We start from the raw sequence: 22,570 nt of genomic DNA, 5'->3' as shown, positions 1-22,570 counted from the left end.
TCAAAGACTTAAACACAACACCTAAAACTATAAAACTCTTAGAATAAAACATAGGGGAAAACCTTCATGACATTGGATTTGGTAATCATTTCTAGGATATAACACCAAAAGCAGAAGAAACAAACATAAAAATAGGTAAATTTACTACGTCAAAATTAAAATTTAAAAAAATTAAAATTTCTGTGCATCAAAGGACACAAATGGAGTGAAAAGGTGACCATGGAAAGGAAGAAAATATTTGCAAATCATGTCTCTGATAAGAGGTTAATATTTGGAATATATAAAGAACCACTACAACCCAATAACAAAAAGAAAAACTGCCCACCTAAAAAAATGAGCAAAGGACTTGCATAGACATTTCTCCAAAGAAAATATACAAATGCCCAATAAGCATATGAAAAGATGCTAAACACCACTAATGATTGAGGAAATGCAAATCAAAACCACAATGAGATAACACTTCACATTAGGATGGTAGCTATCAAAAGAAAGGAGGAAGGAAGGAAGAAAGAAAACAAGGGTTGGCGAGGATGTGGAGAAACGGGAACCATTGTGCATGAATGGTAGGATGTAAAATGATGCAGCTCGTTGTGGAAAACAGTATGGCGGTTCCTCAAAAAATTAAAAATAGAGGTGACCCAAGATGGTGGAGTAAGTAAACACTGCGCCTGCTTCCTTCCATGAATACATTAAAATTACAACTGAATTACAGAACAATCAACCTGAAGAACCATCTGAGGTTGGCTGAACAGAAAGTTTATAACTAAGGATATAAAGAAGCTACGTCAAGATTGGTAGGAGGGGTGGAGACATGGAATGGGCCCCAAACCTCCGTGTGGTGGTTGAGAACTGGGAGGGATAGCCCAGCTGTGGGGTGACATACCCCAGCCCCACACTAGCCTCCCCAACCAAGAGTACTGGTACCCGGAAGAGGAGCTCCCACAACATCTGGCTGTGAAAAACGGAGGATTCTGACCATCTGGATGGGATGGAAGCTGCAGGAAACCCAGATGACCTCTTAAATGGCCCACACACAGACTCACTTGCTCGCAGGCACTCACCTTGGGCTCCAGCGGCGGGACAGTAACTCGGGGGGTGTTGGAAGCATACAGGCGGCAGACTGAGGTGTGTGGCTGCAGGCAAGTGCTGGAGTACGGTCGCCTTTTTCCCTGTGTGAGGTCCTGCTCCTATGCAGCCAGAAGGCAGGCGCCATCTTTCCTGTTTTGAGCCCGCCCCCTACACTTACATGGCCAAATCTGAATTTGATTGGTCCAGTGAGCTCTGCAGCTCCGCCCTGCTGACTCACTGGGACTGCAATCTCACCCAACTCCCCCAACCCAGGAGGCACTTTCTCCCCAAGCAGCCAGTACCTCCCACATTGCATTCTTTCTGGAAAACCGAGTCCACGGCACCCAGGCGAGCAGCAACTGGGCCCGGTGTGCTCTGAGACTTTTGCTGGGTCACTCCAGGCTCAGCACTGGCATGAACCCAGAATCCACATTAACCTGGTGACCACAATTCTTCCCCCTCTAGTGACTCCCTGAGACCTTGCCTCACCCAACTTGTGGATGCACAAGGCTTTATCAGTGGCTGTACCTTAAGGGAGCTGGCATGGCAGCAAGTCTCAGGGTGCCCTGGCTTTTGCAGAGCTACCCAAGACTTGATACTGGTGGCAGCCATCCTTAGTTGCTCTGCATGGAGAATATAGTCAATACTATTGTGACAGCATAGTATAGTGTCAATGATTGCTGGACTTATCACGGTGATCACTTCTTTAGGTACATAAATATTGAATAACTCTGGTGTACACCTAAAACTAATATAATGTTGTATGTTAGCTATATTTTAATAAAAATCCTAAAAAAAGATAAAAATAAAATTACAGTGTGTATTCCACTTCTGAGTATATATCCAAAAGAACAGAAAGCAGGGTCGAAGAGATATTTGTAACCCATGCTCGTAGCATGAGTCGCAATAGCCAAAAGGTATTAGCGATCCAAGCGTCTACCTATGGATAGACATAAACTGTGGTATATATGTATAGTGGAATATTATTCAACCTGAAAAAGAATGAAATTCTGACACATCCTACAGCATGAACTTTGAAGACATTGTCAAAAGTTACATACGCCAGTCACCAGGAAATAAATACTGCATGATTCCACTTATATGAGGTACTTAGTTACTTTTTGATTTTAAAAAAATCAAATTTATAAAGACAGACTGTAGAATGGTGGTTGCCAGGGGTTGGGGGAAGGAGGGTATTGGGAGTCAATATTTAATGGGGATAGAGTTTCAGTTTTGCAAGACGAAAAGAGTAATGGGGATGGTTGGTGATGATAGTTTCACAACAATATGAATGTACTTAATATCACTGAACTATATACACTTAAAAATGCTTACGATGGTACATTTGGCATTATGTGTATTTTAATAACAAAACTGTTTTAGTAAAATAATGTAGGAAAAAGAAATTCAAAGGTGAATACACACACACACACACACACGTGTGTGTATACCTCAAAATCCAAAAAGCTGAAGTGAATTTGCTAATAGATGCAAAACTGGCCTCTAACAAAGGATAGAATCAATTGCATCTTGCCAGACAATATTTATTTGCATTCTTACAAACTGAATTTCAAATAATTTTAAATAATATATTTTATTTAACCCAATACTATATTCAAAATATTGTCATTTAAACATAATCAATATAAAACATTTTAATGAGATATTTTACATTCTTTTTTTTTTATGTACTGAGGTCTTCAAAATCCACGTGTATTTTACTCTTACACCACATCTTGTATATAGGGGATGTATATAGTTGGATCTAAAGTGCTCCCAGCCATATTTCAAGTTTTCGGTAGACACACGTAGTTAGTGGCTACTGTATTAGATAGCACAAATGTAGACAACACCTAATATTCCATTAAAAGAACATCCAGAAATCTTTTCTCTTTTTCAAAGATTTTCCCATTCTTTTCTGACAGTTTTTTAATGAAAACAATTACCCAGGTAATCCATGTTCATTATACAAATATCAAATGCAGGTAACCTAAGGAAAAAAAAAATCTCAATAAATGCCACCCCCCAGAGATAATCACAGCTGCTGATGTTTCTATAACCTCTGAGATTTTAATATACACACTTTGTTATATATATCTTAAATAAATAATTTTATTTATATACAGTAAACTATATAAACAATAGTTATATGTTTTAAAACTTACATGTTTTGTTATTATATAACTATGAAATTGTATTATTTGAATGAATTTTAAAAATTGTACAATAGTTTTAAATTTATAGAATTATTGCAGAGTACAGAAAGCTCACTTATAACCAATACCCAGTTTCCTCTATTATTACTACCTTACTTTAGTATGTTATATTTGGCACTATTAATGAGCCAATATTGATACATTATTATTAAAGTCCATACTTTACTCAGAATTTTTCAGCTTTTCCCTAATGTCCTTTTTCCATTGCAGGATCCCATCCAGGATAGCACATTTACCAGCGATGTCTCTCCTTAGGCTTGGTTGTGACAATTTCTCAGACTTTTCTTAATTTTGATGACCTTGATAGCTTTGAGGAACACTTGTCAGATATTTTGTAGAATGCTCCTCAAATGGGATTTGTCTAATGTTTTCTCATGATCAGACTCAGAGTAATGTGTTTTGGGGAGGAAGATCACAGAGGTCAAGTGCCATTCAAGGGCATATCCTATCAAGGATACATCCTATCAATCTGACTTATCACTGATGATGTTGACCTTGATCACCGTGTGAAATTGTATTTATTTTTAATTATATAATATATGCACATGATATAAGAATTTAAACGTACGAATTAAATAGTCTCCTTCTCACCCTGCCTCATGCTCCCTGAAACACACACAGGTTGCCTCACCAAAGATAACCATGTCAAATCCCTTGGCCTTGTGAACGTAACTTTACAGGGTTAAAAGGGATTTTCAGATAAGGCTAAACTAAGGATTTTGAGATGGGGAGATTACTCTGGCACCTCCAGCCGCAGGTCTTGGAGCAAGAAGGACAGACGGACACACTCCCAATTCTTTGCGCACATCAGGCTTTTGTAGACAGGAACACTGTCTCTTCTCCAAGTTTCACAGCCTCCAACTTTTCCCTAGTTCAGTTTATTGAGGTATAGAAGCTAATTTCCTCTGGATGAGGCTCCAGCTAAACACTTGTGGAACAGGCTCCCATTGCCTGTGGCTTCCCATCCTGAGAAGCTCATGGCAAAGTCCATCACAGAGCCCCCCTTCCCAAAAAAATCGTCAACCCCCCCCTCCCCACTTTCACCAGGGGCCCAACAATAGTCGCAGTCCTTTCCACGGATAGTATTAGTCGTTAAAAATAACATCAGAACGTCAGGTTCCGAGTAATATAGTTTCATTTCCGTTGTTTTTATTGTTATGGTTATTTTCTACTGATGGCAAGAAACTGCTTTTCCGTTTCTGCTCAGGCTACAGAGTTGCCATTTAAAATATATAAGTAGTGAAAAAGATTGAACCAGTTTAAGAATAACGCTAAGTCTCAGCAATACCGGTGGTAAGTTGTAGACAACAAGAGATGTATACAGACGGATCGCTAATGCTGCCGGAAGCCCCGCAACCAATTGTCGGACCACATCGCACCGCACCAGAGAGTATACAAAACCCCATGGAAACACCTCCAGGAAGTCAGGATGGCCGAGCGGTCTAAGGCGCTGCGTTCAGGTCGCAGTCTCCCCTGGAGGCGTGGGTTCGAATCCCACTCCTGACAGTGTGTCCTTTTTCGTGTTTTTACTCTCCAAGCCCTAAGGAAAGGGCATACGTCTGACTGCGTGGTACAGAGCTGGACGTTCTTTTTACAGTTCAAAGTTAAATAAATGGCATTAGGAAGAAAAAGCCTGTTAAGAAGAAAATCTTTGTTTTGTAAAAAGAAGAACGTCCAAAAGTGTAAAATGCTACCTACGTGATTTGTAACTTAGTGAAAAATAACTTGTCAGGAGTGGGATTCGAACCCACGCCTCCAGGGGAGACTGCGACCTGAACGCAGCGCCTTAGACCGCTCGGCCATCCTGACTGCGTTGGCAGCTTTTCCTAAACAAGCCTCTTTAGAACATCTATAGTGTGCGCATGCGTACGGAGCAGCGTGAGCCCTGGCTTTGTTCTCCGCCCGACGATGGGAGGAGCTGGATACTAGCGCCGGCTCGAAGGTGCGGGGTGAGATAGGACGAGGAGGAGAGGAGCGAAGAACCTCGGCGACAGTAGAGGGCGCGCGCGGCGTGCTGGAAAACCTGACAGGCGCAGGATTACTTTGCCGTACGTGCGCATTCGTGCCTCCCGCGTGCATTCATTTTGCATGCATGCATTTACTATTCACATCAGCTTTGAATGTTGCATATCTGCAAACAACCTTGCATTTCTTCACACATTGTGCGTTTTCTGTACTAAGCAATCAAGCCCACACCTGCACTGGCTTATAGATCTATGTGCTGGTGCCGGAACCAGGAGAAGCCGGGATATCGCCAGGTCTCATAGCTCCGGTCCCACGTTCTCCTTCCAAACGTTCGGCAAAACTGCAACTTCACATTTATGTGTGTGTTTAACTCAGTTTAGGCTTAGACTCCGGGTTAGATAGAGTCTTGCAGCTGCACAGCCGGATCCGCCCTATTCCTTACCGTGCCCCCAGTGCTCAAACCATGCTTGGCACACAATAGGCGCTCACATAATGCTCGCGAATCAATCCTTCTCTCGCCTCCTCCTTCCTGCATTCTGTCATTTCGTGACTCATGGCTCCTCCCCCGCCCCCCAGCTCTGCGTGACGCCGAGCCGACCCCCGCAGCACTTTCTGCCCCCTCCTTCCCTAACCACAGACTTATCTACGCGCCGGCTGTGTCCAGAGACCAGAAGAGCTCCGGGCCACGAGGGCGCCTTTCTCCATGGAATTTCCGGGAGGCATTAGAGCACCCCCACCTCCCAGGATTTCATGCGGCCCCCATCCCTAGGCTCCCCGAGGCCCTAAAGATGCAACTCCTAAAGAAAGGCAGGCAGGATGGTGAGAAAGCAGACGTGCACTGGCTTATAGATCTATGTGCTGGTGCGTGTCTGGGCCACCGAGTTGCTGTGTGACATGGACAGGCGCTAACCCCTCTCTGTACAGAGGGTCTGAAAGAGGGGGCCTGAGAGCCACCTCGGTGAGCCGACCCTGGAGTCCAGGGCACAGATCCGGAGGGTGTGAGTAGCGTATCACAGAGCGGCCTCAGCCAGAGAACACCCCCACCACCCGGAATCAGGTCCCCTTTGAACCCTCACGGTTTGGGGTGTCAAGGGGGTGCGGCAGTCCTTGGGGTGGGCAGAGGTCCTGTCCTGGTTATTTGACAGGACCAGGTTATTTCCTTTTCCCGAATGCCCCCTCCTCATTTGCTGTCAGAATGTATTTCTTTAGGCTCAGCAGTGACTTCTTTCGTGTCCTCCCCTAAAACACAGATTGCCCTGGACATTAAGAAAGGGTGTCAACATTTGCTGAGCACTTGCTGTGTGCCAGACACTCGTCTAGATACTGTGTACAAAACAATTTCTGCCCTCAAGAGACAGCATGGGGTGAAGGGAGGAAGATAAGAAATAGATAAATACATGCAGGTGCTTGGTAAGTGCAAGAAAGACGATGTGTCATGAACTTGGAAGACACTTTGAAACAGGCCAAGCAAGATAACTGGTGTCCTGGCTGAGGCACCGTCCTGGCTATCTGCATCTTTCATTCCTTCTACATACTAATGACTCTTGTCCGTAGGAAAGCGAGTGGATTTTGTTGGGGTGGAATACAATTAATTATTGCCCTGTGGAGATTGACTATTTTTGCATCTATTTATAAATTCATTTCATCATTCCCGACTGCCAATATATGTGTGTCTTTTAATTCTCCTTTGAAGCAGTTGTAACATCTTACTGGTTCCCCCATGAAATAACGAGTTAAATGAAATCTTTGACTTGTGTTCATTTTATGTTTATATAAGACTCATGATTTTACCTTCAAAAAGTATCCTTTAATAATGATCAAAAGTGACTAGGGAGTCTCATAGGAAGGGTAGTCAGGGAGGGCTTCTCTGAGGAGGTGACACCGAGTTCAAAAGGCAGAGACAAGCAAAATCACAGTTATGGCGGTGGCATTCCAGGTGGGAGGCAAAGACAGGGAGGAATGTGGTCTGTTGGAGGAGCAGCAAGGCCAGTGGGGCAGGGGTAGGGGCGTGAGGAGGTGGAAATCCATATCATACAGGGCTGGGATGCCAGGGAGAGCAGTTTGAATTTCTTCTGTGTATGATGGAGTCATTGAAATGTTTTAAGCGGGGAATGACATGATCCAGTTGGCCTTTCAGAATGATCCCTTTGGCTGCTGCTGTGTGGAAGATGGATATGAGAGGCCATAAGAAAAATCAGAGTCCAGAGAGAAGGCCATGGCAAGGGAGGGTGAGAGATGATGGTGGCTGGACCAGGGATGTGGAGATTGCAAAAGGTGGTCAAATTCAAGATTCAAGATGTGCTTTTGAGGTAAAAAGGACAAGCCCTGCTGGCTGGCCGATGTCTGGGTGTGTGTGGGTGCAGTTGGGAGACAGGAGATGCAGGGATCCAAAAGAGAGTCACCGAGACCACAGAGCTGCCAAATTACCAGATGCTTCCGACTTCCCTTGGAGGTAAGTGCTTCAGACAGGTGCTGCTAGCTCCATACTCCTGCCCCATTTTGCAGACCAGGGAGCTAACGTTCAGACAGGCTGAGTGACTCGTCAATGTCCTCTTTGGGTCAAAAATCCTGTGTTCTCTGCCTTTGGAACCCTCCCACCATGCCTCATACCACCAAACTTTCTGAGTGCACATCATTTTAGAGATGAGAAAAGAGAGGCAGGGCAGGGCTGAAACCCAGGCCAGCCTTGCTCTGACTGCTACCCTCCTTGCCTGTCTGGGAGAAAGGACTCACTTGATGGGGGTCAGTACTGGGACCCCACTCAGCCCTATCTCCTGGGTTTGGATGGATGGTCAGCTGTCCTCCCCCAATGCATTTCAGGTGAGACTCCTGGCCTGGAGGAAGCCTTTCAGGAGCCGTTCCAGCCCCAGCACCCTGAGACCAAAAATGGGAAAGGAGAAGACTATTACTCCTATTTATCACATGCCCCTTTATCAGCAGCCTAGACACTGATAATGGATCCTCAAGGGACAGGCCTTTCCTTTTCCCAGGCATTTGTCCAACTTGGGAGAGGAAAGTACCCTGAGCTCACTGTGGAAAGTCTACAAGCAGCTGGGGAAGTCCCAGCCTGGCCCTTCCGGTGCTCAGCATCAATGGGTACAGATGGAAAAGTGGCAATCTGGTGATCAGCCAACCACGGGGCCTGGAAGAGGGTGTCCGAGCATGCTGGTGACCTTGGCACATACTACCACTTGTGCCTGGGAAAAGGGTGGCAGGAAGCTGAGTTTTAATGAATGCCTTCTTTACATCCATTATTTCACTTAATACTCTTAATAGCACGATGACACAGGTTATCCTCATTACAGATGAGGAAACAGAGGCTCAGAGAGGCCAAGTACAACAGCTGATCAGTGGAGCTTGATTTTTCTGACTCAATACCCCTTCTTGAGAACTACTCTGGGCTTAGACCTGTGATAGGTGCTTTCTTTACGTTGTCTCCTTAAAAAAAAAAAAAAAAAAGATGATGCGTTTGCCAACTCAGGTGGTAGGCTGGACTTTCAGATGTTATTTTTAATCCTGTTTTTATTATTGAAGGAGGATTAAAATAAAGGGTTGCCTTTTCCCAGAAAGCCAGTCTAAGTAGTGTAGCCAAGTTTTTGTGATTCAGGCTGTTTTCCTTGGCCAAGAGTCGGAAACAGAAGCCATCAGGCGCCAGCAGTAAATCTCTCCCAAAGCTCTGGTTTAGGCATCTCAGCCCACTGAGGGGGGAACCCAGGGGTGAAGTGGAGGAAGCAAGCATGGCTCTCTGATGGAATGGGAACTGCTCAGTCTCTCTGGAGCCGGAGCCAAAGACCCCCAGGTTTACCCTTGGCATGGAGAGATGGTCATCCCAGTTTCCTGATTTTGAATGGATCTTGTGGACAGTGGTGATCAGAATGGATTGAAGACCAGGAGCTCACTTCCAACTTCTCTGGACTGTTTATCATGCTCCCAAAGCCTTTGGTCACCCGAGCAGGAGATCCCCAGGCAGGAATGGGGGAGATGTAGCTTACCACTCTGATAGGCAAGGGACACAGAGCCCATTCTAACTTGAGGCAGCATGGCTGAATATGTAAGCATGTGGGTTCTGGAACCACCTCGGTTCAAATCCTGCTTCTGCCATTTGCTAGCTCTGTGACCACAACAGAATTACTTAGCCTCTCTGTTCCTCAGTTTCCCTATCTGTAAAATGGATTTAGGAATAGTATCTACCTCAAAGGGTTGTAAAGATTACAGAATTCATACATGCTGAACATTTAGAATGCCTGGAATAGAATAAATGCTTTATATGTTAGCCTAGACAAATAAAGCAATATACCATTTCTTGCACTTAGTGAATACTGTGGGGCAAGTTCTCACCTGCCAAACTGACTATGCAGAAAGAGTGTCTGTAGCACCGTCCCCATAACCACAGCCGATTCTGACCTTTCTCACCTCTGCGACTTCATCTCCACTTCTAGCCCCCTGTGCCCTTCGTTCTGTTCCTCTAAGACACAAAGCACACTCCCTTCTCAGGGCCTCTGCACTTGCTGTTTCCTCTGTGTGGAGACATCTTCCCCCAGCTGATGCAGGGCTGGCTCTTTTCATCATTCTTGTGTCAGCTCAATGTCTCCTCCTCAGCATGCTGGCTAAAATGGCCCCTCACCCCACCTCCAACTCACTTTCTACCTGGCTCCTTACAGATGCAGTCACTGGACTCATCTGCTGGCTTGTTTGCCAATCATGTTCCTCTTCCACTAGGCTCTGTGCTCTGTGAAGGCAAGAACCTTGGCCATCTTGTTCGCCAGGTATTTCTGGCAGGTAGCACAGTGCCTGCCACATGCGAGGATGAATGGACAAATGGGTGGGTGGATGGATGGATGGATGGATGGATGGATGGATGGATGGACGGGTGAGTAAATTCCTGTTTCTTCAATTCTGTTTTCTGTTCTCAGGTGGAGCTCAAAAAGATTCCCCAGGTGAGGCCATTCATGATCCCTTGCCTTCCCCGGGATCCTCCATCTCTGACCCACATGCCCAGCCCTTTGCATGGGCACATCAGCTTTTTCACCCATCTGGGCTTCAGGCACCTCCAGACCCTCTCGCAGGCCCCATCTGCTCTGCCTCTTTCGGCTGAAGGGTTTTTCTGTCCTGCTTAGGGCCCCACCAGCCCAGGGCTTTCTCTCCGGGTGGGCTCAGTGCTTAGTGCAGGGGTGAGGGGAGACGCTGTGTCTCAGGTCTAGGCTACTGGATACTCACCTGGTCCACTCCCTATGGCCGTATCTGTGTCAGTGGAGTAAACTACTACGTCACTAGTTGGTAAACAGGATTGCCCTGAGTCCCCACCACCACCCTGGCCCCTCCCAATCCTTATTCCCCACAGTCCACCTGCCTCCTGGATGGATGCAGCACCAAGGCTGTTAACTATCCCCCTTGGCAGGTACCATACTTGTCATTCAATATTTTGAACATTTCCGCAGGATGAGATTATGGCTTTCCTGTTGGACCTGATACTCCAGTACTCTTGGAGAGCCCCCTTGTGATTCAATCCAACCTCTACTCTGGCCACCACCCACTCCCACCAATCATCCCTCCCTCTCCCCGTCCCCACTTGATCTGCTACAAGCACGCTGATTTTTCTTTGGGAAACAAGCCCTCCTCCACTCTCTGTCCCAGCAGGTCAGGTGAGGCTGACTCTATTCTCTTGCCATGTCCGGGGGGGAAATGGGCATGTGACTCAGGTCTGACCAATCAGTCAATTCCATTCACCTAGCTACAGAGTGATTGGTTCAGAAATGAGCACATGATTCCAGTTGGTCCAATGTGAGTGTGGCCACCGGAACTCTTGGAGAAGAGAAAGCTGGGCGTGGGGGTCAGGTGGCCAAGCTGGTAGAGGAAAGCCTGAAGCTGGTGCTGGCTGCCTTTGCTATGCTATCTGGAGCCTGCTTGAGAAGAGCTGGAAAATACAGAAAATCGGATCTCTGATGACATTGGTGTTACTGGAACACCTAGATCTAGCTGTGCCTAAAACCATCTATCTCCAGTCTTTTCAGTTTCATGAGCCAATGCTCTTTTTCACGGAAGCTTGTTTCATGTCTGTCACATGTAACTCAAAGACTCATACAGCCTAGATCTCTCTGTGTTGGCCAACACGGTAGACAGGAGCTGGCTATTGAGTGTTAGAAATGTGGTTACACTGAATTAAGACGGGTTGTAAATGTAATATACAACCTGCATTTCAGCAAAAGTATGAAAATAAAAATGTAAACTATTTTATCATTCATTTTTAACACTAATGACATGTTGAAGTGATAATACTTTGGCTATGTTGCATTAAATAAAATATTAAAGTTACTTCCTCTGTGTCTATTTACTTTTTGAATGTTGCTACTAGAAAAATTTCGTTGTGTATGTGGTCCGTATTATGTTTCAATTGGATGGTGCGGGCCTCGATGGCTTGCCTATTAAACATCCGAAAGCAAGAGATGCGAGCCTACCCGATTAAGTTACGCAGCCCTGCCGGAAAAGAACTCCAAGGGTGCCAAAGAGGAGACGGCTTGCTAGAGAAGGAGGGCAAAGCAGGACAGACCTGACCTGCAAGAGTGACGAGGAAGCGAAGGCAGTCCAGGCAGGGGGCAGAGCATGAGAGAAGGCCTGGGAGTAGGGCCGAGAGGAGATGGGTCTAAGGAGAGCACAGTGTGGTATAGAGGCGCCTCGAGGGTTAAGATGGGCCCTCAATTTCTCCAGGGAAGCTGGGGATCTTGAGGCGTGTGCAGTACAAAGGACAAATATCCTATTTTCCCTTCAGCCATCACTCATTTTCTGTGTGCGTCATGAGGGCCCAGGGCTGGTATAGCCATGTCCCCAGCAGTCCAGAATCGAATCCGGTCCCCCAAAATGCTGGAAGCCAGCATCACAGGCTCTGTCCCATGCCCAACGTCATTAAAATGGGGCCTCCAAGGAAGGAGAGAGGGGTCCCAATTTTGGAAGGGACAGGAACCAACAAGTGCAGGCCTTTCCCCCTAGCACAGGGCCACTTAGTTTCAAAGTTTCAACATTTTCTCCGGAAATTAGCTCATCCTCAAATAGTTTCCCGTTTCCATTTGACCTTTTGATACGAGTTAGCTTTCTGATTTCTTTAGTCTTATTTCCTGTAGTGTTCTTCCTGTGGCTGTTGGGATCACAGTCTTGGAAAACATACCCGTGTGTTCGTTCCTGGGTACCCCAACAAAGGACAGGGCCTGGACTGGAAACAGGTGGATTCATTGAGTCCCAGTAGCTCATCACTGAGTAGCACAAAATCAAGGTGCCCTGTTCCCCAGCCCAAGATGCCTTGGGGACCCAAGTTCACTACTTCTGCAATGCAAAAGAAAAAAAATGCTATGAAAATTCTTGTTCATTATAAAACAAAAACAAAAACAGAAGAGCATTACTGACACATCCTTTGTTCTCCAAAGGTTTCAGCGGATACACAGAGCAAGTGTCTTGGTTTATAAAGTTCCCCATAAAAATGATACAGAGTCTGACGCAATATTTTTCTTGGTCAGGCAGTTGGAAAATGATTCAGCATTATTGAAGAAACTCAATTCCTTCACCTGGTCCTCAGCTGTCCTCTGGACGTCCCTCCCTAGGGAAGGTGACCTCCAGCCTGGGGCAGCCTCCCCCCATCCGTCTGCACCAGAACTCTCAGCATGGCGTATGGTTGCATACGTGTGTGTGTGTGTGTGTGTGTGTGTGTGTGTGAATGATTCTCAGGACACATGTGCCCCCACCACACCCCACACTCCATATGGGCAGGGCCTTTCTGAATTTTTCTTTTTTTTCTTTTTTTCCTCTTCTTTTTTTCTTTCTTTCTGAGCTTTTCGTTTGCCACCAAACCCCAGTGCCAGGCACTTTGTAGCTGCTCTGGAAATACTTATGAATTGAGCTAATGAATGGATAAAACCCAAATTCAATGTCTTTCCCCCCAGATATTCACAACACCCCAATAAGGACCTCTGTCCCTGTGCTCTCATCCTTGAAATTACATTTTGGGGAAGTAGTTCTCTCCTAGTTGACATCTGGCTAAGAAAGCAAGGAACTTTCCTTTCTCCACCTACTCAGCTCCTCAGTTGAGTGTCCACTCTGTGACAGCCCTGGGGACCCCAAGTAGGTCTGGAGCAGGAGTGTGTGTTTTCATGAAGTTCCAGCCACACTTATGGGAGAGACTTGAGTCAGACTGAACATGCAGGTTTCCATCCTCTGAAAACCACTGACTTGGAAACATTCCGTGAAGAGGAGAAACTGGAGAAGATCAAGGTCACCAGGGCTGGAGGGAGAGTTAGGATTGGGCTTCCACGTCAGAGTTGGGGTTTTTATCTTCCCACAAAGGTCCCCTTTAAGAAATCTGTGCACATAAATCTCAGGAGGCAAGAGTGGTGAACTGAACTGGTTCTTCACCAAAACTCCAGGAGGTACCAGGGCTGTGAGAAGTCCGCTGCCATAGGATCTTGGCTAGAGGCGGAAGGGCATAGAGATAGGGGGGGCCCGCTTTGGCTGGGGGACAGGAGGCATCCACTGGCACAATAGCTGGTCTAGAAGACAACAATTCGATCACAAAGAGAGGAGGGCAGAATTTCCGTGATGACAGCTTCGTCAAGAGGGGGATGTGGCCTCTCTGAAGAGTGGGCTCTAAGAGGGCATGAGGGGGGTCTGGTGGGGATGGGGCAGGTGCCAGTGTCTGTGTCTATGGGTGTGTAGAGGCATGTGTCCCTGGGAGTGAGAACATGTGTGTGTCTGAAGTGTGTTTATGCACATTGCACATGTGTGATTAAGTGTGTGCAAGTATGTAAGTTGGTTTAAAGATGGCTGCATGTCTATGGGGGTGAGGGCACCCTGCTGGGCCAGTGTGTATATGTGTGGGGGCATTTTTGTGTGGCTGTATTAGTCACTATGTGCGAGTGTGTATGTGTCGGGCAAGGATGGGGCAAAGAAGCCCCATGAACTTAGGGTGGAGCTGTTAAGAGCTCACATCCCTGGTAGACTCATGGCAATTGCTGGACTTGAGAGGAGAGCCAAGTTCAAATCCAAACTTTGCCGTGTTTCAGCTGTGTGGCCTCCACAGTCTCTTTCCCTTTCCAAGCCTCAGTTTCCTCACCTATAGACTGGGCATCATTACCCTGGCTCTAATGCGTCTTTTGGAGCAAAAATGAATATAAGACCCAGTATTATATTATATTATATTATATTATATTATATTATATTATATTATACCCAGTATTATATTATATTATATTATATTATATTATATTATATTATATTATATTATATTATATTATATTATATTATATTATATTATATTATATTATATTGTATTAAGACCCGGTCTTATATTAAAATAAGACCGGGTCTTATATTAATTTTTGCTCCAAAAGACGCATTAGAGCTGATGTTAGAAAAAGGCATTTGTGCTCTGGAAACCCTTACCACCTTTCTCAGTCCGGCTGGAGATGTGCTTACGGTTCTGCTGCTAGATGACCATGGTGGGCACAGCCAGGGCGTGAGGTTATTTGCTGGGGGACAGGACTGAGGCTGAGCAGGTCCTGGGTGGCCTCCGCCTCTCCAGGAGCCAGCTGGGGATGTCACTGCCTAACTGCGAGAGGATGGGATGCTGCCTCCTCGGCCAGGAATGCAAACCAGAAGGACTCCTGGTTTGCATTCCTGGCCAAGGAGAATCAAGCCCAGTGCAGTGTCCAGAGAAACGGGACAAAATTACCTGCAGAAGCAGCTCCTACCAGACATAAGGGTTAAATTCAATGGAAACTTGTCTCTCACAATGCCTGTTATTGTTGTTTTTCTCTTCCTTTTATTTTTGTTTTTTTAGTCCCAGTCCCTGGCCAATGAATCACAAAAGCAATAATCAGGTTATCTCTGGGGAGGGATGGAGGATTTCACTTTCCTTTTTGCACCTTTCCTAATAAGGTTTCATTTTTCTAACTGAATGTCTTTCCTACCTCCTTCTGCCCCCCACCTCTCCTGATGGCATCGGGGAGTCTCTGGCCAGAGAGCTTGTCCACAGGGGGTTTTTTCTTTTGAACCTCAGTGTGTGGAAAGGAAATCAAAACTGCAGTCACTGTTACGTAATTTTAAAAAATACCAAAACGCTGAATTTAATACATGAAAAAATTTTTACATTAGACATTAAAATTTTTTTTACATTTACATAATTCAACTTTAAAAGGTACAAAAGAATGAACAGTGAAATACTTTCCTCCCACCCTGACCTGTTTCCTGCTCCAGAGGCAACCCTGTTACCAGTCACTCCGGCAGCCCTGCTGGATATGTTCTGCATATATAAGCAGATGCATGCGTTATCTCCTCTTAGTGCTCTGTCTTCTGTGCACACTGCTCTGTTCTCCCACTCCCTGTTTAACAATATATCCTGGTGTTTGTTTGCAAGAAATGCCTGTAGAATCTGTTTATTTTAGAGAAGGGGAAACTGAGGTCCACAATGGTCTAGAACCCAGTCTGGTTTCATGGTCTGGGGCTCACTTCTTAAGATTGGAGGGTGAAATTGCAGGGATAAACTGTCCTTGCTCATACATATTATTTAAAACAAAAACAAATAAAACTCTAAATGAAATAGCACTCAGATCTACATTTATTTGTTTAATTTTAAGAGCCCTTGGCTTCTCTGGAGAAGTGGAAATCAGTTTCCCAAGCACACATTGGAAAGCAGCACCCCCCTCCCCCAGGGGTCATGTTTGAGTCAGTGCCCTCCCTCATCACAGATCATTGCCTTCCAGCTCAGACTGGGGCCAGTTCTGTGGAGCCCCTTCCAGCTCTGCCGCAACAGCTGTGTGGTATCAGGCAGGTCACCTCCCCTCTCTGGGCCTCCAGGCCCATCTTCTCCAATGAGCTCCTCTCTATGCCTCACCAGCTGGAATTTGTTGCTCTCTCTTCTGGGTTCCCGCAACATATGATTTACAACCCCCTTCCCCCCACTTTCCCCTCTCCCCCTTAAGTAATCTTGACTTAATTGAGCACATATGATCTTCCAGGTCTGTGCCAACCACTCCTCATGCGTTGAAGTCACAGAACAATACTGATGGGTAGGGAGAATCTGGGTGCACTTTACGGATAAGAAAACTGAGGCTCAGTGAGGTCAAAGAACTTACTTTATGTCACATAGCTAGTTAATGTTGGAGAAGAAATCACACCAGGCCAGCACTGCTGATTGCAGAGTTCCTAACGTGACCTACTGCTCTCTTAGGGCTTGACATTAGGTGTGAGCTTAGACAACTCCACATCAACCCCCAGACAAAGAAGCTGGGTGAAAAGAGGGAAAGCGGGTTGTCTAAAGACACACAGTCTCTGGAGTGGAGCTGAAAGTGGAACATTTCCTTAGGTCTTTTGGATATTTTTCATGTGCTGCGTGCTGGGGACATGGAGCTGAATAGAATACCTGCTCATCTATACAATGGTCTAATCCAAGCATTGAACAATAGCTCCGTGCTAGCAACTATGCGACTTACATGAATATTCGTCACAGCAACCCATGGGAAAAGGGACTCTTGTCCCATTTGATAGATGGGGAAACTGAGGCTCAGAGAGGTGAAGGCATGGCATGGCTTGAGCCCATCCCCCTGCTCTCCTGGCTTGGGGCTGTATAACACTGTGAAGGAGGGGTGGTGGTAGTATATAATACCTAATAACAATTATTACTATTAATGGGGTGTTGTTAGTGGCCTCCTCTTCAGGCCTGGGTAGGAAGAGTAAAAGTTTGGACAGAGCTCAGGACATTTCCTGATCCTTCATCACCCAAGGCAGAGCAGCTAAACACCTTCCCCAGTGAGGAAGGTGACTCAGACTTCCTCCAGGAAAGTCCAAGTCCAGCTGGAGCCCCAAGAACCTTGGGCTGGCCCAAGCAGCAACTGCCAGTCTCTTTCACTGAGTGAGGTGTGGATGGAAAGTCCCCAGGTGATTTCCCTGTCAGGGAGAGACAGGGCTTTCAGCAGCCGAGGAATAATCTCGTGCCTGGGAACCACAGAGATGGGCAAACAGGCCAGAGAGGAATAATGATTTCTCTAAGTCCCACAAGAAGTCAGAAGGTGCAGCAAATCCCATGTGGAGCAATACACAGCTCTTGGCGAGGTCGGCTGTGTGTTCGAGGAAACACCATGATAGACAATGCCCAGGGCCTGCCTAGAAGTGCTCATGGGCTCCAAGGTCATGACTGGGTAACGTCAGCCTGGTGGCCCAGAGGAGGTTGCCATGGAATTGTTTGATGGGGGGAGGAGAGTACATCAAGGAAGGCACTGGGATGAGGCTGGAAGGATATACATTTTGCCAGGTGGGGAAGGGAGGAAAACGTTCCAGTAGGAGGGAACAGCATGACCAAAAGCGCAGAGGCAGAATTGTGCCCAGGGACTGTGAGAGGCGTCGATGTAGGAGTTGAGAGCTTAGATTTTGGAATCAGATTACTTTGGTTTGAATCCTGGTTCTTTCACTTACAGCAAACATTCTAAACTCTTGGTCTGTTTACTTTCCTGTAACATGAAGAAAACAATAGTATCCACCAAAAAAAGAGTTTTGTGAGCATGTAATAAATTAATCCACATAAAAGAGAGCTAAGCACATAGTTATCAACTGCTATTATTAACATCATAATTGGGTTCTGGAGAATTTCACAGGGCTCTTCTATACCTGGTTCCACCTTGCTCTTTGGGGCTCTAAGAAACCTTCCTCCACCTCACTCAGTATTCAAGACCCCAGAAGGGTGGCCTGGAAATAGGGAGATTCTGGGAATAGGGTGAATGGAGATTTTGGAAAATCCCAGCAGTAGTGTTGAGATCCAATCCCAGGAGTTAGGACAAGAGAGAGAGGGGGAAGGAGGAGTAAAGGAAGGGGGCTGCTCCAGACAGAGCAGAGAGACACCCCCACCCCATGCAGTGGCCCTCTTGCCTAAGGGCTCTGGAATACTTTTACAGGACAGCTCAGCTGGACAGGGAAGTCAAATGGCCCTTTGTAACACAGACAGAATTATGGCCCTTTGTAACACAGAAAGAATTTGCCCTGGATTCCCAAGCAGGGACACTAAGCGGGGAGGAGGACAGAGAAGCACTGGGGCTTCCTTGAGCAGCTCAGCCCCCAGCTCTGGCTCGGGGCAGGCAAGAGGCCTCAAAAGTCACCAGGCCACCTTGACCAGCTCGGGGCCAGAAGATGCAGCCAGCTTCCCCAGATAACTCAAGGATCCGTGGAAGAGCCCCATCTGACCTGTGTCTTTGAGGAGCAAGATACGCTCAGGACTTCTGGGGTGGGGATATGTTCCACATACACACAGGAAACAGGACTTCTAAGAACCCATTGGCAGTCTTCCGCTCTCAGGAACAGGAAGTCTTGCTTCCTGTGTCAGGCGCTCTCCAACCTTTGTGCCTCGGCTTCTCTCCTGGTCTGCATCTTTTTCTGTGGCTGTTGCAGCTGCGGTCTGCTCGGTCAGCCATGGCTCCCAGCTCCTCACAACCCTCTTAGTGCATGGCTCCTGCTCACGGCTATCCTTCAGGCGGCCTTGGCGTCCGTGTCCACTCTCTTCTCCATGTGAGAAGCACCATGGGGTCTTGGGAGAGTGGCTGGCCTCCCCAAACACTCTTCGAGAGAGCTGCTTTCCCAACAATTGTCTTTTCAATTGAGTAGTGATTTTATATCTAATTGATTTATGTATTATAAAATACATAAATACATGTACTAAATTTACTTTTGAATCAGTCTGACATGTTATCTTAGTCAGCTCGGGTTGCGGTAATGAAATACTATGAACTGGGTGGCTTATCAACAACAGAAAGGTATTTCTCAGTCTTGGAGGCTGGACGGCTGTGATCGTGGTACCAGCACGGGCAGGTTCAGAAGACTCTTCCTGAGTTGTAGGCTGCTGATTGCTCATTCTAACCTCACATGGGGGAAGGAGGGAGTGAGCGCGCTCTCTGCTGCATCTTATAAAGGCACTAATCCCATTCGTGAGGCTCCACCCTCAGGACCTAATTACCTCCCTGAGTCCCCACCTCCAACATCACAGTGGGAATTAGATTTCATAAAGGAAACAATAAAGTCAAAACAAAAATTTGATAAATTAGACTACCTGTAAGCTAAAATATGTGTGCATCAAAGACACTATGAAGAAAGTGAAAAGTCAAGTCCAAGCTTGGAATAGCAAACTCTTATCCAGCATATATAAAGAACTCCTACAAAAATCAACAACAACAGACTACTTAAGAGGCAAAAAAAGGGCAAAAACACTTAAACCAGCATTTCACAAAGAGTGTTTTGAAATGGCCAAAAAGCAAAACAAAGCAAACTTGAAACCATGTTCAGTTGTGTTAGTCATCAAGGACATGCCAATTAAAACCATGCTGAGGTACCACCACACATATACCCATCAGAATGGCTGAAAAGAAAATGACAGACGATGCCAAGTGGCCACGAGGATGGAGAACAACTCGAAATTCCGTGCACAGCTGATGGAGATGTAAATTGGGAGAAGACCTGGGACAATTCTTTAGCAGTATTTACTAAAGCAGAATGTATGTATAATCCAGAAATTCTACTCTTAGACATATACCTAAGAGAAACGTGTACATATATCCACCAAATGACATATGCAAGAATATCCATATTAGCAGAATTTATAACAGCTCCACACTGGAAACTACCCAAATATCTATCAACAGTAGAATGGATGAATAAATTGTATATTCTTTTCATGTTGTTTTTGTTTTAGCCAGGTCTTTTTATCCTATTTTATTTTTAAGTGTACAATTCAATGATTTTTAGTATAAATGTACAGAGGTGTTCAACTATCTCCACAGTAAAATTCTAGAACATTCCGTTAACCCAGAAAGACCCCTCCTGCTCATTTGCAGTTGCTCCCCTTTCCAAATCCCAGCCCCGGTCAACTACTAATCTAATTACTGTCTCTATAGATTTGCCTTTTCTAGACATTTCATATACATGGAATCACCCAATACATGGCCCTTTATGTCTGGCTACTTTGACTTATCATAGTGGTTTTGAGATTCATCCATGTTTTAGCATGTATTAGCACTTTTTAAAACTGAATAGTATTCCATTATTTGTGCATACTACATTTTGTTTATTCATTCATCTATCGATGGACATTTGGATTGTTTCCACTTTTAGGCTATTATGAATAACACTGCTATGAATATTCATATTTAAGTCTTTGTGTGGACATAGGTTTTAATTTCTCTGCTGAAATATCTATTCAGTTATTTTGCTTATTTTTAAATTGGATTATTTGTCTTCTTGTTATTGAGTTGTAGGTGTTAAAGTGTTCTATATTTTTAGATACGTGTCTTTAAGCAGATACAGAATTTGCAAATATTTTTTCTAGTGATTAGATTTGCTTTTTTTCTTTCTTTCTTTCTTTTCTTTTTTTTAAGAAAAATCTTTATTTCCTTGTTTCACAAATAAATATGGCTGGTTAGATTTTCTTTCTTTCTTTTTTTTTTTTCTTTTTCTTTCTTTCTTTCTTTCTTTCTTTCTTTCTTTCTTTCTTTCTTTCTTTCTTTCTTTCTTTTCTTTTTTTTTTTTTTTTTTGGTAGTTCCCTTAGGATTTTCTGTGTATAACATCATGTCATCTGCAAATAGGGATAAATTCTTTCTTTCTTACAGACCTGGATGCCTTTTATTTTCCTTCGTGGCTTAATTTCCTGGCTAGAATCTCCAACAAAATGTTGATTAAGAGGTCAGAGTGGAAATCCTTGTCTTATTCCTGACCTTAGAGGGAAACCGCTCAGTCTTTCATCACTAATTACAATGTTAGTGATGGGTTTTTCCTAGATGCCCTTTATCAGATGGAGGAAGTTCCCTTCTATCTTTAGTTTGTTATGTTTTCTATCATGAAAGCGTGTTAGATTTTGTCAAGTTTTTTTCTGTGTCTATTGTGATGACCACATGGTTTTTGTTTTCTATTTAGTTAATAAGCTGTATTGCATTGATTATTTTGTGTATGTTAAACCAACCATGCAGTCCTGAGAGAAACTCAACTTGATCATGGTTAACCTTTTTATATTGTGCAGTAAGCACAAGTACCAGACACAAAACTTTATGTCAAGGTGTAGCTTATGAGTTGGATAAGAGATGGGCTACATTTTCTATTTAAAGAATATCATATACCTAAACAAAAGTTTTGGGATTTGGTTTACTAATTTTTTTGTTTTGAGAATTTTTATATTTAGAGTCATAAGGAATACTGTTCTTAGTTTTTGTTTTGTTTTGTTTTGTTTTTGCGATGTCTTTTTCTGGTTTTGATATCAGAGTAATACTGACCACACAGATTGAGTTGTAAAGTATTCCCTCCTATTTGTGGAAGAGTTTGAGAAGGACTGGTGTTAATTCTGCTTTAAACTTTTGTCGGAATTTACCAGAGAAGCCACTGCGGCCTGGTCTCTTCATTGTGGAAAATATTTTGATTACTAATTGTGGGGGCAGAGCCCCAGAAAGTAGTTTACAGGCTCTCGGCCTCACGTGGAGGGGTGCTGGCTCAGGTAGTAGATGGCCATCAGCTGGGGCTGGTTGGCCGTCAGCTGTAGCCATTGAGCCATTAGCCACTAATATAACTGCTGCGGCTACGAAGGAGAGCCGAGGAGAGTGGAGGAGATTGAAAGAGAGTCGTCGGTGGGTTGCAGACAAAACGGACAGCAGGTCGCACGTCCAGTGAACCCAGCCTCCAGTGAGACCGTAGTGGTATGACTCCCCTACCTATGGCTCCGTGGGTGTTCCTTTTTGGCCTCACCATATCCTGCGTTCTTGTATGGGGAGCGGGAGCAGAGACCGAGCAGGGTCTCCCGCATGACACTAATCAAATTTTTTTACTTGTTATAGCTCTATTCAGATTTTCTATTTCTTCCTTAGCCTGTTTCAGTAGTTTAGGTCTTTCTAGGAATTTGTACATTTCATCTAGTTTATCTAATTTGTTGTAATATAAATGTTCCTATTATTTTCTTATAATCCTTTTTCTTTCTATAGAGTGGGTAGTAATGTCTCCTCTCCCATTCATGATTTTGTTGATTTGTGTCTTCTCTCTTTTCTCTTTGGTGAGTCTAGCTGAAGCCTTGTCATTTAAAAAAACAACATTTAAAAAATTTTTTATTAAAAATATAGCTAACATACAATATTATATTAGTTTCAGGGGTATACCATATTTATTCAACATTTATATACCTAAAGAAGTGATCACCATGTTAAGACCAGCAACCATCTGACACTGTACTATGCTACCACAATATTATTGATATTCCTTATGCTGTATATTCCATCCCCATGACTTATTTGTTTCACCCCTGGAAATTTGGAGCTCATATTCCCCT

General features: G+C 44.7%; 2 non-coding genes across 2 annotated transcripts; one reads left to right on the top strand and one right to left on the bottom strand.

Annotated features, from left to right (window-relative positions):
* The first annotated feature begins 4,707 nt into the window (after positions 1 to 4,707).
* TRNAL-CAG (transfer RNA leucine (anticodon CAG)) lies at positions 4,708 to 4,790 on the top strand. The gene has a single exon. It is a non-coding gene; the product is annotated as a tRNA-Leu (tRNA).
* Positions 4,791 to 5,010: 220 nt separating this feature from the next.
* TRNAL-CAG (transfer RNA leucine (anticodon CAG)) lies at positions 5,011 to 5,093 on the bottom strand. Its single transcript has one exon. It is a non-coding gene; the product is annotated as a tRNA-Leu (tRNA).
* Positions 5,094 to 22,570: the final 17,477 nt, after the last annotated feature.

The sequence above is a fragment of the Rhinolophus sinicus genome, chromosome 8 (assembly GCF_057876585.1).
Source record: "Rhinolophus sinicus isolate RSI-liver-muscle chromosome 8, RSI-T2T, whole genome shotgun sequence".
NCBI lineage: Eukaryota > Metazoa > Chordata > Mammalia > Chiroptera > Rhinolophidae > Rhinolophus > Rhinolophus sinicus.
The sequence above is the reverse complement of the archived record's forward strand: the minus strand, read 5'-3'. Positions and strand labels throughout refer to the sequence as shown.